Source organism: Melanotaenia boesemani, chromosome 10 (assembly GCF_017639745.1).
Source record: "Melanotaenia boesemani isolate fMelBoe1 chromosome 10, fMelBoe1.pri, whole genome shotgun sequence".
Lineage (NCBI taxonomy): Eukaryota > Metazoa > Chordata > Actinopteri > Atheriniformes > Melanotaeniidae > Melanotaenia > Melanotaenia boesemani.
Window position 1 is genome coordinate 16560860 of NC_055691.1, and position 15992 is coordinate 16576851.

General features: G+C 36.9%; 1 pseudogene; it reads left to right on the plus strand.

Moving 5' to 3' along the window:
- Positions 1-2364: 2364 nt before the first annotated feature.
- On the plus strand, positions 2365-10959 carry LOC121647459 (annotated as a pseudogene).
- Positions 10960-15992: the final 5033 nt, after the last annotated feature.

The window sequence follows — 15992 nt, forward strand, 5'->3', positions numbered from 1 at the left end:
GTTCTTACAATATCTTACAAAATTTCACAATATATGAGAATGACAAACAATCAAAACATGTACCTATATAAAATCTACAAGATTTTTAAAAATTATAGGAAAATATAGATTTTAAAAAAAGGACAAACCTGAGCAGTCAGTGCAAATTCTAGTAAATCTTTTAGATAGAACTCATAGTATTTGTTTCCGAACAATACTCTCTGCCCATAGATGCTACTGCAAACAGTACCAAGCTTTTCAATGCCAAATCCAAAATGGCTGCCATCCCAGAACAACTAGCAAGCTTTTGGGTCTGAAATCTTGGTTGAAATTAACGAAGTTACAGTAAGAGTGCTATTTATTTAGTAGCTTATATTTCCAAATGAATATTTACTGTATTGAAGCGTATCAAAGTTTATAGTAAAACTATGTCAAAAATGTGTAAATCTAGTATGATACTGCAGGTTTAGAAAGTAATTGTAAATCCCTCAGTTATTGTTTGCATTTCATGATGCAATCTGCATTATGCCAAACCCAGTACCAAATTAAATGTTTTAATTATTTAATTAAGCTAATTAAAGACTGAAATGTCATCATTAATATACATTTGGTGTGTTTATGTTTTAGGTTTATACAACTTGCTCTCATCACTTGGATCTTCCAATGACTTCCCTGCTAATTATTGACATAGCTCATCAGTTTTCACACAAAACATTAATTGGCTATTATAAGGTGTGTTATCATCTTCAATTCTGAGAGGAAATTAAGGCAATTTCTGCCACAAGGCAATATAATATAATGGCCAATACTTTTGTAAACAGGTTACTGTTTGAAAAAAATAACAAATCAAACCAATTGAAATGTTTAAAATATTGTAAATGCAGTGGACCCCATTTGTTTTAGTTTATAAAAGAAATATTCTTGTTGCAAAATTAACATAAATGCCTGACGTATCAAATATGATTGATACAGTGGTATAAAGTTTATAGCTGTCATTGTTTTTGTACAACCCCAACAGAACTATAGGGTAAGATATTTTTTTATCCCAAATTCATATATAATCATTCTTATTTCTGCACATGCTGCAGCTGATTATAATCCACAATTCAGCTGTCAAGGCTTGTTAGACCGAGTTTACTTATGTCCTTAATAATGTTACTTGTCCATTTCAGTGTATAGCTTATGCATGTGACAGGAAATAAGTCAGTGTGTGTTCACCTCAATAGTGATGATGTTGTGGTTGTGTTGTCTGTAGTTGAGTACGATAGTTCTTGCCTTTTGGCTGTACTGAGTCAAAGGTTTATGTCCCTTCTTTAGTGTGGTTTACTTGTTCATGGTGTGGTGTTTATATAGTCATATGCAACACATATGTTATTATCATGGGTGGTTATGTTATGTAGGAGGTCAGATTTCCCATTAAATTGTTTTCATTCAGACCATGATGAAGCAGCAGAACACTAACTGTGTATTTTCTCTGTACAACATATTGTCCTTTAGGATTATCATGGGGCGATTAAAGAAAGGACAAAGAGCAGAAACAGATCTCTGGAAAAAAGCAGGAGGGATAAATGTAGTGATACAGGCATTTGTTGTACATGGCTTTGGAGAAAAGAAAATTACAATTCGGAAACATGGTCTTCTTTAGCTCAGCAGCTTTTTAATGCTGATTCAGAAAAACTCTGTAAATGGTTGTATGTTATATGGAGCCAAAACAGAAGAGCGATTAGAGGACAGGTATTGATGAAACAAGAAGGAGAGAAGCAGCAAGAGAAAAAAAATGGAAGAATCCAAACAGCTACCAGATACAGAGAAAGAAATGACAGTTAGAAGAACGAAAGAGAGATGCTCTCCTACTCCTGCTGAAAGTGACACACAAGTAAAAGAGGAGAATCTACCAGGTGATACAGAAGAAGAGACAGACAACGTCAGAGGGAGAAGAAAGGATGACAGAGGCTCTCTGAAATCGGTAGAGTTTAGAGCAACAAAACCTGGACCTAAGGTTTTCAACATTGTTATTAAAAGAAGGGCATGGAATAAAATAAAACCTTTGCCAGGCACAACAAGCCTTAGGCCACCATGGACAGACATACTGTCCAAAGAGTTCATGAAAATCAACCCTTGCTGTAATCTCACCCTTCCTACATGTATCTGCAGTGTGCACATTTAAGAGATGCAAAGCTTTGTATGTGTTCATAAGAAAAGAAAAGCCTGGAACTATGAAAGAAAACATAACAATCAAAGTGCTCAGATATGGTGAAGTCGCCCATCCAAAAAATGAAAGGAAATTCCATCCTGCAAGCTACAGAAGACGAGGGGAAATTGCCAGAGCTCTTCAAAAAGGTGTGAGCAACTACCATTATCACCAGCTCAGCAAAACACACAAGGATGAAATTTCTGCAGGCAATATCACAAGGAGTCTAACTAAGGATGTCTTGAAAATGATATCATCTGAATTGAAAAAAAGTATGCGACTCCCTGATGATGTTTTGCTGGAGCTAATGCTAACACAGTACCAGTGCAGTACCAACATTTCCTCAGGTGGTTACATACAGAACCTGCAGGTGGACCCATTTGGCCTTCATATGTACATGGATGCAAGTATACAGATTTTAGTGGAGCATCTCAAACTCACGCCAGTTACCCTCCACCTTGATGCTACTGGCGGAGTTGTTTCAAAGATTCCTAATAAAAAAAAAAGAGTGCTCTACTATGTTCTTGTACTGCCAGGGAAGGGCAAAGATAGGCCACCAGTACCAGCATGGATGAAGCACTTTGTGTGTTCAAAAATATGTGTGTGCTTTTCACTGCAGCCGACAGTGACGTGCGGTGAAGTTTATGGTTGGTGAGGCACTGATTTACAATTGTAAGAACTGAAAAGAGCATCTCATTTCAATATTCATTCAACAGCATGCAACTGGTAATGCTTCATCCTATCAGCATTCCTCTTTCAATTACACTCACACACCCACTGTTACTAACTCCTCAGTAGAAAAGTAGCTACTGGCGTCCTAAAAGTCGGTAGAAATCGGTAAAAGACATCATCTAATGTGCATAATAGCCTGGTACATGGAGGCTGCTGTGAAGAGGAATGTCATGTGAAAGGCAAAAATGGACGAAAAGACAAGCTAAAAAATTTTTAAAAGGCAAAACTAATAAAAATAAAACTAATTCTTTGGTTAATATTTTCTTTTATTCTAGTTTAATTTTATTAAGTGTAGGCTGTTTTCTAATAAGGAGGCTGCAACATTTCACAACGCTTGTTTTCCTCCACACTCTTCATTAATAGACATTAATATCTGACTGTAAACCAGCCGAGATCATCCTGCAGCAGCTTTAAACGTTTCATTTTAGATTAGATTAGATTAGATTAGATTCAACTTTATTGTCATTACACATGTACAAGTACAATGCAACGAAACACAGTTTGGCATCTAACCAGAAGTGCAATAAGCAACAAGTGCAAGATATATATTATATACAGTATGTGCAAATGACTGTACAGTATGTACAAATGTGCAATGTACAAAAGCAAAAAAAGTGATTATCACAGTATGGTGATTTAAGTACTATGAGCATAATATACAGATGGATATGTGCATTAATGTACATCAGTATTTACAAGTCTTTATGTAACTTAGTCACTAGTGCAGTGGACATTGAAATAGTGCAAAGTAATGAACAGGAGTCTAACTAAATAAACAGTGAAGTGGAAAGGCTAGTGGAATGTTCAGTACATAGTACTCGGTCAGGTCGGGGGGTGTGTGATGGGATGTAGTGTGGTATGGGGTGAGTCAGTGGGGGGCAGAGTTCAGCAGCGAGACAGCTCTGGGGAAGAAGCTGTTTCAGCCTGGTCATGAAACAGGTGATCATCTCCTGCTCTGAATGCAGCTGCTGCTGCTGCCAGAAGCCTCTTCTGATTGCTTTTGGACAGGGGAGGGGCCTGCACAGCAGCACCTACTCCTCACTGAGAAAAATAAACTACTTTCATATACGTCAGTTTACAAAAGTCTCCAATACTGAAAAAGTTGCTAGATTTGTCGCTGGTCGCTTTAAAAGACAAACAAACAAACAAAAAAAGGTTGTTAAGTTGGCAACACTCACACACCGTGTTGGTGTGGAGAAGAGTGTGGAGGAAAAAAAGTGTTGTGAAATGTTGCAGCCACCGTGTTGGTGTGTGAGTGCGCCCCCTTGAGGTGAGGCAGAGTACTGTTTGCCTCACCCGCTGACTTTTCTCTGCACTTTATTGTACGATAAACGGGAATATTTCTCTCACAAATGCATTAAATACATTAGACAGACTGTAGAGAGTCATGAAGTATAACAAATATTTCTGTAAAGTTCATATTGGCGATGTGCTGAGGAACAGCAAACAGCACGTGTCATGCAACCCAGTTTGTTTTGGATGGTCCAGTCAGAGCTGAGGCACAGCTCGCCCATGCCTCCACCGGGTTTCTGCACTGGATGTGATCAGGAAATACTCAAATTTGGCAATTTTTACTTAATAAACTGTCAAAAACGTGTTAGAGTCATACTGAAAATGCATTTTTAACACAGGTCAGTGGAAAATATTAATATTTATTGTATGTTTTTTCTTTATGGCCTCACCTGCCTCCCCTGACCGCACTGCAGCCGAGGACAGTGATCTGGTCAAACATGCCAAGAGAAGTCTGGACCTGTGGATAGGCCATATCAAAGACTTTAAAAACGGGCATGTGGAAGGAACCAATGATGACCATGAATGTGAAACAAACAGAATTGCAAAGACAGTATCTGGACAATCTCCATTTACCAGCGACTTTCAGGCTGTTTATCACCAGACAAAATGTCAGATTGAATTGCAGTCAGAAACGGGGATCAAAAACTGTTAAGCCTGTCCTGGAATACTGGATGTTCTTTTTGACCACTATCTAGGCATATTTCCACTGTGGAGTGGGGTATTACTTGGCAATCTGTCTAGATATGCCAAAGATAGAGTCAGCAATGGAACAACAGAAACCCAGAAGACCCGAGAAACAAACTGCCATGTTGAGATGTGGTTCAGGATTGTGAAACATTCCATCCTGCAGAAGAAAAAGTACCTCCGTCCAGCTGATTTCATACATAAAATGTATGGCTCTCTGCAAGGCAGATACAAAGAACACATAATCCAAAATAACTTACCTGACTCTTTGACCACCAGGACTCCAACGTCTATAAAAGCTTAGACCAGGCAGAGGAGCACTGGGTAAAGAGAACCAAAAATGAGGGCCCTACAAAGAGAGTATCAAAGTACTTTGAGCCACCAAAGAAAATGCCAGTGCCAAAAATGTCTTGCAGAAGGCCTAAAGTAAAACACATAGATACTCGGATAAAACGTGCTGGAAAGGATGATGCCTCAAGTCCATCCGACAATCAAGCAACCAATCAGGAAAAGGTATTGTATAAAAATAGTTTATCATTATTATTGTCGTTTTTTACTGTGCATGTTTGTTCCATTGTGTATATATAATACAATATGTATCCCCATCCATTCCAAAAACCCTGTTTATTTAGTTTGATTTCACCTAAAAGTTGATATTTCATTGAAGACTTATTGTCTGAAATTGTTGGTGCTTATTACAAACTTCTTATAATGTGTCACATGTTAAATTCCAGTTTGTGATCCTTATTTATTTTTTTAGACTATTGAGTGCTTCTTTCAAGCGGCAGTGAAAAACAGAGGACCTGGACACAGTATATATGTATTAAACCACTACAGTGCAGGGGTGAAAATGAATGGTACAAGATCAGAGATACGTCAACAGAGCCTCCCAAAGGTACATTTAAATTACATTTTGATTATGTATAATAAACTCTTCAACCTAATGTATTGTTTATAAGCTAATGTCAGATGCTCTATTGTAGGTCAACTTTGAGGAAAACATTTCAGTTATTAGTTTTCTGAACATCAACAACAACCACTGGAAGTTTCTGGTTTGTCTTTTTACATCAATAGTAGAGATAATTAATCCAAGCATTCAACACAAGTGTTTTGTATTAAGCTAAACATTTTTTACAGTATCTGCATGCACCAAGCAGCCAGGTATTTGTTGTGGATCCTACTGGACAAAATGAAAAGCTTGATTCAGATCATGCCGCAACCAGATTCAGGTAAAAGTAAATTTATGCATTTTTTATGTTGTATTATATGTATTTAATTATTTCTTCAAAATATTAATACCCATACATCATTTGTACAAACTTTTCTAAGCTCTGGAATTTAATAACATCTTAAATACTTTTAAGACATATCTATGCCACGCAACACGACAGCAATGGCCATTGTTTCAAATGAAAAGCTCATCATAAAAAATGATTATTTATTACATTTTGTATAAGGAAAGATTTAAATCCAGTAAAATAACCATGCATGTGCTATTGTATTTAGATTTAGATTTTCTTTTGGATATATTTTGACACTGAAATTGTAATTGGTACAGATAGTTGTGCTAGCACACTATGTGACAGCTCATCATCATTGGTGTGGGAATGGGTGAATGAGAGGCCAAAATTATTAGGTCTTTGGATAAAAGTGCTGTATACGTGCATTCCATTTACTATTTACCATTACTATCATACAAACATAAAGTAATCTGGGGCAAACATATCTTTTCTTAATTAGAGAATACTTCAAGATGCGAAGGACATGCCACAGCAAAAGTGACTGGGTGGACAAAAAGTGGACAGGTGGGGTTATAAACCAGACCAGGACATAACATAACAGGACACCTTCAGCTGTGGAGTATTGGTGATGCAGGTGAGTTCAAACTGTAAGGTGTTTATTTTATGTATTACAGTACTCTGTCAACACATGATCTTTCAGTTTAATGCAGGATTTTTTATTAAAATCACAACATGTTCTGCATGATGGTCCAGATGGCCATGAAGATGGTGGAAAACCACCCTTATGTCCCCGAAGACATGAACATTGACACATCAAAAGAATCAATGTCATCCAAGCGACTGGAGATGGCAGCTGAGATTCTGGAGAGCTGTGGTGTGTTAATGAAAGAAAAAGTTAAATCAATTTAATAGAAATTTAACTTTTATATTGAAATATACTGTACATGCTTTTTGTTGCAGTTTTTGATGAAGAGAGAGACGGTTCAATGTGTCAACAGACACGCCCCCTGGAGGTGGCCCAAAGACGTGTGGGTCAGTTATTTTATTTTATACAACACAGGTGTAGAAGGTGATTACCACAAGATTGCTTCCTAAAACACATGTATTTACAATGCAATCAGCATGAGCTAAGCATATCTATACATTATCAGTATTTTATATATTTTGAAATATGTCACAAGTTGCCAGATGAGTAAAATGGTGTGAATGTGAGTTTTAAAATGATTTTGATCTACCATGTCACATTTGCAAAGAATAATGTGAGTCCTTTATTATCAGATAATGAGTAAAGATTTTATAATTTAAGATCAGATTATCTGAACTCAGGCAGTTAAGTCCATGTATAAGATTTTGTTGTTTTGATTGTTTGTTAATTACCTTTTAGCTTCAGTGTGACTCATGCAAACGATGGTTCCACCAGCTGTGCCTTGGCATGAATACAGCACTCCTCAACAGGTTTAAGAAAGGAAAATGGAAGTGCTGTCTCTGTTGCTGATGTACTTTTGTAAGCTGTAAAAATGTATCTTATTTTTATACAAACACAATACAATATTTTACTTTGGACAACTGAGACAAATACCATAAAAATGCATGTGAAAATCTAAAATGTTGATAAATCTATTTTTCAGAAAACCAAAGAAGTTCCACAACATTTGGGATGTGCTGGTTCTTCTGTTGTTGTGTCTATCTGCTGCTTTTTTTCATACAGGAGGCCTTTTGACTCTATATACATACAAGGATACACATATTTATCAATAAAAACTGTTTTTGGCAGCACTACATGAGCAATCGCATAGTGATTTGAGGTGTGTAGGTCATGTGACTAAAAAGCTATTGAAGTTTAAAATATTAAAAAATTAATATAAAAATAACATGAGATGAAAATGGAAAAAACAAAGGCTGTGCAACATGCACAAAGAAATGTTGAATAGTTTAAATTGTTTTGACATTTATATTTCATGTGGTTGAGGAGATATTGTTTTTCAAAAATGATGGTATCTGTAATTTGCTGACGGTCCCTAACTTTGCACTGGTAGTGAAGATCACACGACCGTTTCATCGTGCTTCTCAAATCCGTGACAAAGTGCATAGGCTCGGCTAAATATGACGAGGAGACTGGGTGCGCGAATATCTGTTGAATATTGAACGTCAAACTAACTTTACCACAGTAAAATAATCAAATCAAAGTACAGGAGTCGAAAAAGTCGGGAAAAGTAAATTAAGAGCTGGAACAAGTTCAGTACAGGATCCAGTGTCTGAACTTGTTCCACTGCTTTGTTGGGTCCTTGTCCACATGAGACCAGGTCATAATAATAATAATAATAATAATTACAAATAATAATGATAATAATAATAATAATAATAATAATGTTAAAATCTAGACAGTGGGCTACTCTGGGGTTTTGTGTTTTTGTAGACCTTTTAGCTTTGCACTGGCTTAGAAAGGTGATATTAAAATGGACGAAGATATTTGTATTGAAGGAATATGGAGTTTTACTTGGACTTATAACCACTGTCTTTCTTCTCATCCACACATCTTAATTTTTTCTGGTTTTCGTGCACCTTCCTCGTCATGGTTAACTGTTGTGGTTGTCCTCTGTTCATGTCAACAATTTTCAGACAAAATGCTTATTGTGTTTGGCTTGTTTCACGTAACCTGTCTTGGTAACCTTTTGCACTGGTTTAATGCATAACAACAAATGCCAAATATCAGTTAAACACAAATACATCTTCTGTGTTCAGTTTGCAGAGGAATATGGGGATATTTTTAGCCTTCATCTCTTTGGCAAAAGGGCTGTGATCATTAATGGCTACAAACATGTGAAAGAGGCCCTGGTCCAACGAGGAGAAGACTTCACAGATCGACCTATTACACCAATCTTTGAAGAATTAATTGGAAATAACGGTATTGTTTGTTACATTTTGTTTAGAAAAGTTGCTAAATTTACCTACATCCACAACCAATAATCTCAATGTTTTTATATATATTTCTTTAATTTCTTGTAAGGTCTTGTGACGTCACATGGTAATCCATGGAAACAGTGGAGGAGATTTGCTCTTCATACACTCAGAAACTTTGGTTTGGGCAAGAAGACCCTGGAAGTATTCATCCAGCAGGAGTGCCGATATCTCACAGAGGCCTTTGCAGACCAGCAAGGCACGAATGAGTTTACTGGAAAACACTTGATATTTTTCTGTGGCTCATCACACACTTACTATTTTGACGTAAGGTTTTACTTAATCTCTGTTCCCTTTTTTATTTTACAGGCAAGCCTTTTAATGGCCAGACACTGATAAACAACGCTGGTTCCAACATCATCTGCTGCTTGGTGTTTGGGAATCGATTTGAATACAATGACAAGCAGTACCAGTCTATTCTTCAGGGCTTGAATGACATTGTGTGTTTACAGGCAGGTTTTATGACACAGGTGAGCCAATCTAAAGACAGCAAGTGCAGAACTGGTGATTAGAATTATTCGGTGTATTAAAGGTATCAATCCACCTACCGACCCCACCAGGTGTGCAGTAGAAACTTAAGTGAATAACAGCTATAGTGTTCACAGACTGAGAGGATCTGGTATTTGTCTCCATGCTCTGTAGGTGTACAACACAATTCCTTGGCTGATGAAGAGGATACCTGGACCTCATCAGGAGATATTTCGTGTGGTACCAAAGATTATTGACTTTGTTGAACTCAAAATCAAAGAACACAGAGCGGACCTTGACCCCTCATCTCCAAGAGACTACATCGACTCCTTCCTCACTGAGATGGAAAAGGTGAGTGTTACCTGTTTTTTTTTTTCTTTTTTAAATCTAAATACATTAAATTCTTACATCTGTCTCTTGTTTGCTGATAGACGGAGGACCAGGACTGAAGTTTTACCCTCAGCAGTTTGTGTTATTGTACCCTGGATCTGTTCCCTGCTGGAACTGAAACCACCACAACTACTTTACTCTGGGGGCTGCTATACATGATCAACAACCCTGATATACAAGGTGTGTGTATGAGTAATATCTGCCTACCTGATTCTCTTATGAGCAGCTTCCCTTGACTTTATATTGCCAGTGGCCTCTCACATGTCAGTCCTTTTAATAATAGTTGGTTAATGACGTCTCTTGATCATACTCTTCATGTTATTCATACTGACTCATGTTTCAGCTGATAGAAATGTTTAATGGTGGCTTCATTCTGACTAGGAACTCAGTATGATGAATTACTAATTACATCATAGTTAAAATAAATGCCTGGATTTAAATAAGTAAAAAAGTAAGAACCTCCTAGTAGAAAAATGCTGCAGATTCATATGTATCAACTAGAAATAACTTATTTAACCCTGCTCAAGGCAACTTTTCATTCTTTAAACTGTGATCATGGAAATGATGTGATTCATTCACAATGGATCTGCATCAAGTAGACAAATAACTTAAGAGATTTCTGAAAGTCTCAAAACTTTCCAATGTATTATTAAAACGTGGAAGGAGAACCATCATCTTCAAGGATGAATTTTGGTCTGAAGAACATCTTGAATGATTGTAATGATGAGATTTTTGGTGAAAACAATCTGAAAAAAGACCAACAGAAGAACTTGTGGCAGTATTTCATAGTGATGAAGCCAGGCCAGCCGCATTGAGGAGCTGTAGCCTCTGTATATGAGGTGGCTGCTTAACCAGTAATTGTAATTGTGTGTTTTCTTCAGGGCACTATGATTATACCAACACTTCACTCGGTCCTACATGATAAACAGATGTGGGAGACTCCATATACCTTCAACCCTCAACGTTTTCTGGACCAGGACGGTAAATTTAGGGAGAGGGAGGCCTTCATTCCTTTCTCTGCAGGTTAGTCAGACACTACAATCCTCCTACTGTTTTTGCTATTTGCACCTTTTATTTTCATCATAAATGTGACCCGTCATCAGTGCATACTATAAGATATAATGGAAAATAAACGGGAACTTCACCCAACTTGGACAGTGAGTTTTGAATTGCTTATTGAAGCATGTTATAGGCAAGGCAAGGAAAGGGCAAAGCAGTTTATTTGTATGTCAAAGTGCTTTACATAAAACAAAAGCATTACAGATATTAAGAAATAGTAAAAGGCAGCAACACACAGCAAGAATCACAATAAAATAATAAATTACATTAAAATAATTAAAAGCAAGACGTGTTAAAAAGTTACCGTGCAGATAAACAGATTTCTCCCTCCACCCAGCTGAGTGGCTAAAAGCCGTAGGCACTAGAATCATTATTATCCTACACACAGCCTGTAGGCTACATTTTAATGCTAATGACTTCATGTGTTATTAGTGACATGCATGTGCCATGAGAGGACCATGAAGTTGTATCTCTGAGCTCTGATGTTAACAGGTTTCCCACTGGAAGTAAGAAATTCATCATATTGTTCAAAAGGTGTTCCTGTGTTTTAAAAACCCATTTTAACCCTTTACTACTGCTGGAAAAACTGTAACACTGTACATATGGAACATACAAATATCTCTGGTTTATAGAATTTACAAATAGTAAAAAAGACATTTTGCTGGAGACTGTGCTGGAAAATTCAGTCAGATTTCTCATGAAATTTTCCAAAAATATTTGTAAGGCCAAGTATGACAAATTGTGCACTTATCAGACAATTAGCTGCCACTGTTGGGATGTTATATGTAGTTATGTTATTTCTGGCATACGTGTATGTTCTGGCTGGCAAACTGAACCTTTGACCGTAACAACAAGGGGGAGTAATCAAATTCATTGTCTGTGATACTGTTTATTTCAGCAAACAAATAGTATTTCTATAAACAATCTTCCATGAATATATTATGAATATAATGAAGAAAACTCTTGTGTTGTCAGGTCAGCGTGTCTGCCTCAGAGAACAGCTGGCCAGGATGGAGTTATTCCTCCTTCTCACCTCCCTCCTGCAGAGATTTTCATTCTGTGCACCTGCAGGGCAGCAGCCCAGTTTGGAGATCATACTGGGAGGCACTCGCAGTCCCAAACCTTACCTCATCTGTGCAAAACCACCTTAAACGTCCAGTCATCCCAAATTAAGAATCTTAAGAGGACCACTAGATTTATTTTGCTATGAATAAAACCAAAAATACCTGCTTAAGAAATAGTGATGTTAACAATGTTCTTACTTTAATTTAAGTGTAAGTTAAATGACTGAATACGAGTCCTGCTGTTAAAGTGAAAGCTTCAGTCCCTAAAATGAAAATCCATGTTCACTGATCCTGTGATAGAAGATGAAAGCAGGTAAATGAAACCTGTAGCTTGAGACTCTCTTTTTAAATAAAGCCAGATGCAACTAAACTGGTTGGATGAACCTTCGCACCACAAGTAATCATATAAATACTACAAAGTCAGCCCAGCAGTTTTGGAAGGTAAAGAAAGTAGAATTTAATGGAATGACCAAGTTACCTGAGCTCAATCTAATCCAGCTAAGTTTCACCTGCTCAGTACAAAGCTGGAAAGGTTCAGAAAAGAACAGTGAATAAAGTTGTAGTAAACACCTGGCAAAGCATCCCAATGGAAGAAAGATAGTCTGGAGTCATGTCTGTTTTAGATTCTCGTTTCCTAAACTGGATTTTTATGCAAGAAAAACAAATATTTCTTCTGTAATTCCTCCTCCAATTTTAATGTAAATACTCTCTAAATAAAACGGACACTCTGCCATAGATCAGCATTAATTATTTATCTGTGATCTGCATATTTTTAATAAACAATAAATGAATCAAAACTTTATCTGCATGTAAATTTCCAAACTACAAATACAGAAATGATGTTTTGTAGAATCAGTGTCAAACTGACCTAATAAAAGGTCTCTGAGGCCGTCTGCTGCCAGTATGCTGTGTGTGGAATGATTTATGTGGCTTGTGCAGCAACTTTAACTCAAGCAATTTTACAGGCTTTAGAGATTCCATAAAGATCAAATACAAAGGAGACTGTAAAGAAATTCAATTGCACAGTAAAAATAACTGTAATAAACGCTCTGTATGTTTTCAAGTTTTGATCCAGCGATATGATAATAAAATGTGTTGTCCTCAGAATTTATGTGCTAATTTTTTAACCCGTGGCAAAGACAGAGCCCTAAAATCTGACCTAGATGTAGTACTAGATTCAACATAATGTGGGGAAACCATGTCATATTTAGTGAGTGTATTCAGGGACTACACATCAACTTAGCGAATCAAGATTTTCACATTGGAGCTTAAAAAATAAATTATAAAGATACTCCAAGTACCTCAGTATCAAAGTTACTTTGCACTGACTAAAGTAGCCGGAGCTACATGATGCAGTATCATTTTAAAAGAAGACTAGAAAGGCCTCCAGCTGATTTTAAAGTAAGGTACAGCATGAAAATGTGGGGAAATGAATGCTGTAACCAGTCTTATTTTAAATAGAAAGATAGAAGAATGAAGAGAAAGGGAGATATTTCTCACTTTTTTCAAAGAGGAAGGACACAGTGCAGGGCCCTTTGTCAGCAGCCCCAACATCTACCAACATGTAGCCACACAAGTCCTTGTGGTCAGACACAAGGATCCAGACTATCACCACCAGACAGTAGGAAGAAGAAGATATACTTTATTAATCCCTTTGGAATTCCTCAGGGAAATTTGTGTTTCCAGTACAACCCGTCCAAGACTAGACAGCAACAACATATAACACAAACAGGATCAGGCATACTGAGGCAGCACCGTTTCTACAGCGCTCCTTTGTCTTAGATATAGGAGAAAGATAACACTAGGGGAATCAGATGTGGCCGGAGAGAAAAAAAGGCATCTCCACACTGGGCCTAAGGGCCCATTATTGAGATACAAAAAAAAAAAACACTCCTTGGTACATAAAGCACATAACTCAGACATTCACAACATCAGAAACACGTGGCAGGGGGGGAGAGGGTCTCCCATCGCAGCAAAGTGCGGACGCAGCTGAGCGCGTCCAGTCAACCCGCCGCCCGGGAGTGGAGGGAGGGGGGGGAGGGACAACCAAGGCAGTGAGTCTTCGGGGGAGGTGCATCTGTAGTGGTGTATGTGAGTGTGGAGCGTGTGTGTGCGCAGTAAGTGAGCATGTGAACTTTATACCAGTTCTCCATCTCCAATCTCTGCCACCTGATGATAGTGGGCGTCCTTGGGAGCTGATCCAGGTAAAAGTCCACCGCCCGTGAGGAGGGTGGGGGGACTGAGCATCCGTCAACATAACATTCCAGGGAGCTTTTTAACCAGCCATCCAAGGCCAGAACTGAGGAGCAACTGATCCTCCTACAAGTGTCACAAACAACCAACCTATGTTTCTATGGACCTTTTTAAACGTGTTGCAAATTTTTCCACATGATGATTCAGATTATTAATATAAATATGTTTAATTTCTCATGTTTCTCTATTGTGACCACAGTAAAGAGGAACACAAAAATGTCCTTTGTTAGTATGTGATCCTCTATATATATATATATATATATATATATTTTAATCCTTTAAAGCAATATTTCAGAGTGGCTACAGAGTTAGTTTGGACATGATCCTTAGGGGAAAAAATCATTAACCAAATTGCAGGAGGGTGGACGAGATAGACTTTGGTTTATGTTCTCTATTAGAGGAAAAAGGCCATTTGAGCCTAGAACTCTTTGTCTGAGATGTTAACTGGTTTACACCAGCCCTTCACATTGGTCCTACTGATCGCTTTAATACCATTTTACTCATTTGCACCACTCCTGAAAAATATCCTGTGCAAAGGTTAGACCTTCAAGTATAAGAAAGTATATAGTATATAGTAGAAAGGACACATTCAAGTAACGCTCACATAGCAGACACATTGAATTAAAATATTATAATTTTTGTCACATAAGTTTTTCTGTGTAGTTTCTGTGTCTTCGGGGGCTTTAATTGAAAGCATTTTCATATGACTGTTGCACCTCAAACACTTTTACAATTCCTTATTTTACTCAGTTTTCTCAGACTTGCACTTGTGTAAAAATACCATTAATGCAGAGGCTTTTACTGGAAAAGCATATGGATTCATCAGTATGGTTACTTGTCCTTTAGCTGTGCTTTGCTCTCTTAAATAAACATTCAAACATTAAAACATGATGGATTTTGGAAGATTTTCAGACTTTTCTGAGAATATAGTTTGTATATGATTTATTTTATTGTAAATATTTTATTAGCAGACACAGTAAAGGTGTATTTGAAAATGCAAACCTGTTTAATTAGATAAAACATTTAGAAGAAAATATAGATTTACACAGTGTTTGGGAGGACAACCAGCTTCTGCCTAGCCTAATTTCAACATCCAATCCTGTCTTTACTAGATATATTTGATATTTCTGCAGGAGCTTTGATGCATTCTTCTAATTACTTTCACATTCTCGGGTTGTGTGTGATGGGACATATTAGTAAGTTTGGGAAGAAAAAGTAAATAAATTTACCATTGTATTTAAAATGAATTATGTAAGAGGTGTTCATAGTCACTGAGCTCTAAATGAACTTTTCTGATCAACAATCAATGTGGCTGATAGATTCCAAAAGTTAATCACAATTTCCACAAGCTATACATTTACATTTTGTTCGTTCTTTTAATAAAGAATTGATAACAAAAAAAAAATAAACAACAACAACAAAAAAAATTCTGTGGGGAAAGCCGGCCAGACTATAAGTGCAACTGAATGCATTTAAGCATAAATGTTTCTTTAAATTGGTTTTATTTGTAGTTTTTTCATAAAAATACTGAATAGAAATAACAGCAACACAGTTTCAATGTTCTTTTTTCCAGCAAAGAATAAAAGTAGGTTTTGCTCTTAACACACTTGAAATGATCAACTTTACACTTTAGTTTTTTTTTTTTTTTTTTACAAAATTACTTAAATGTTATTGTCTGCT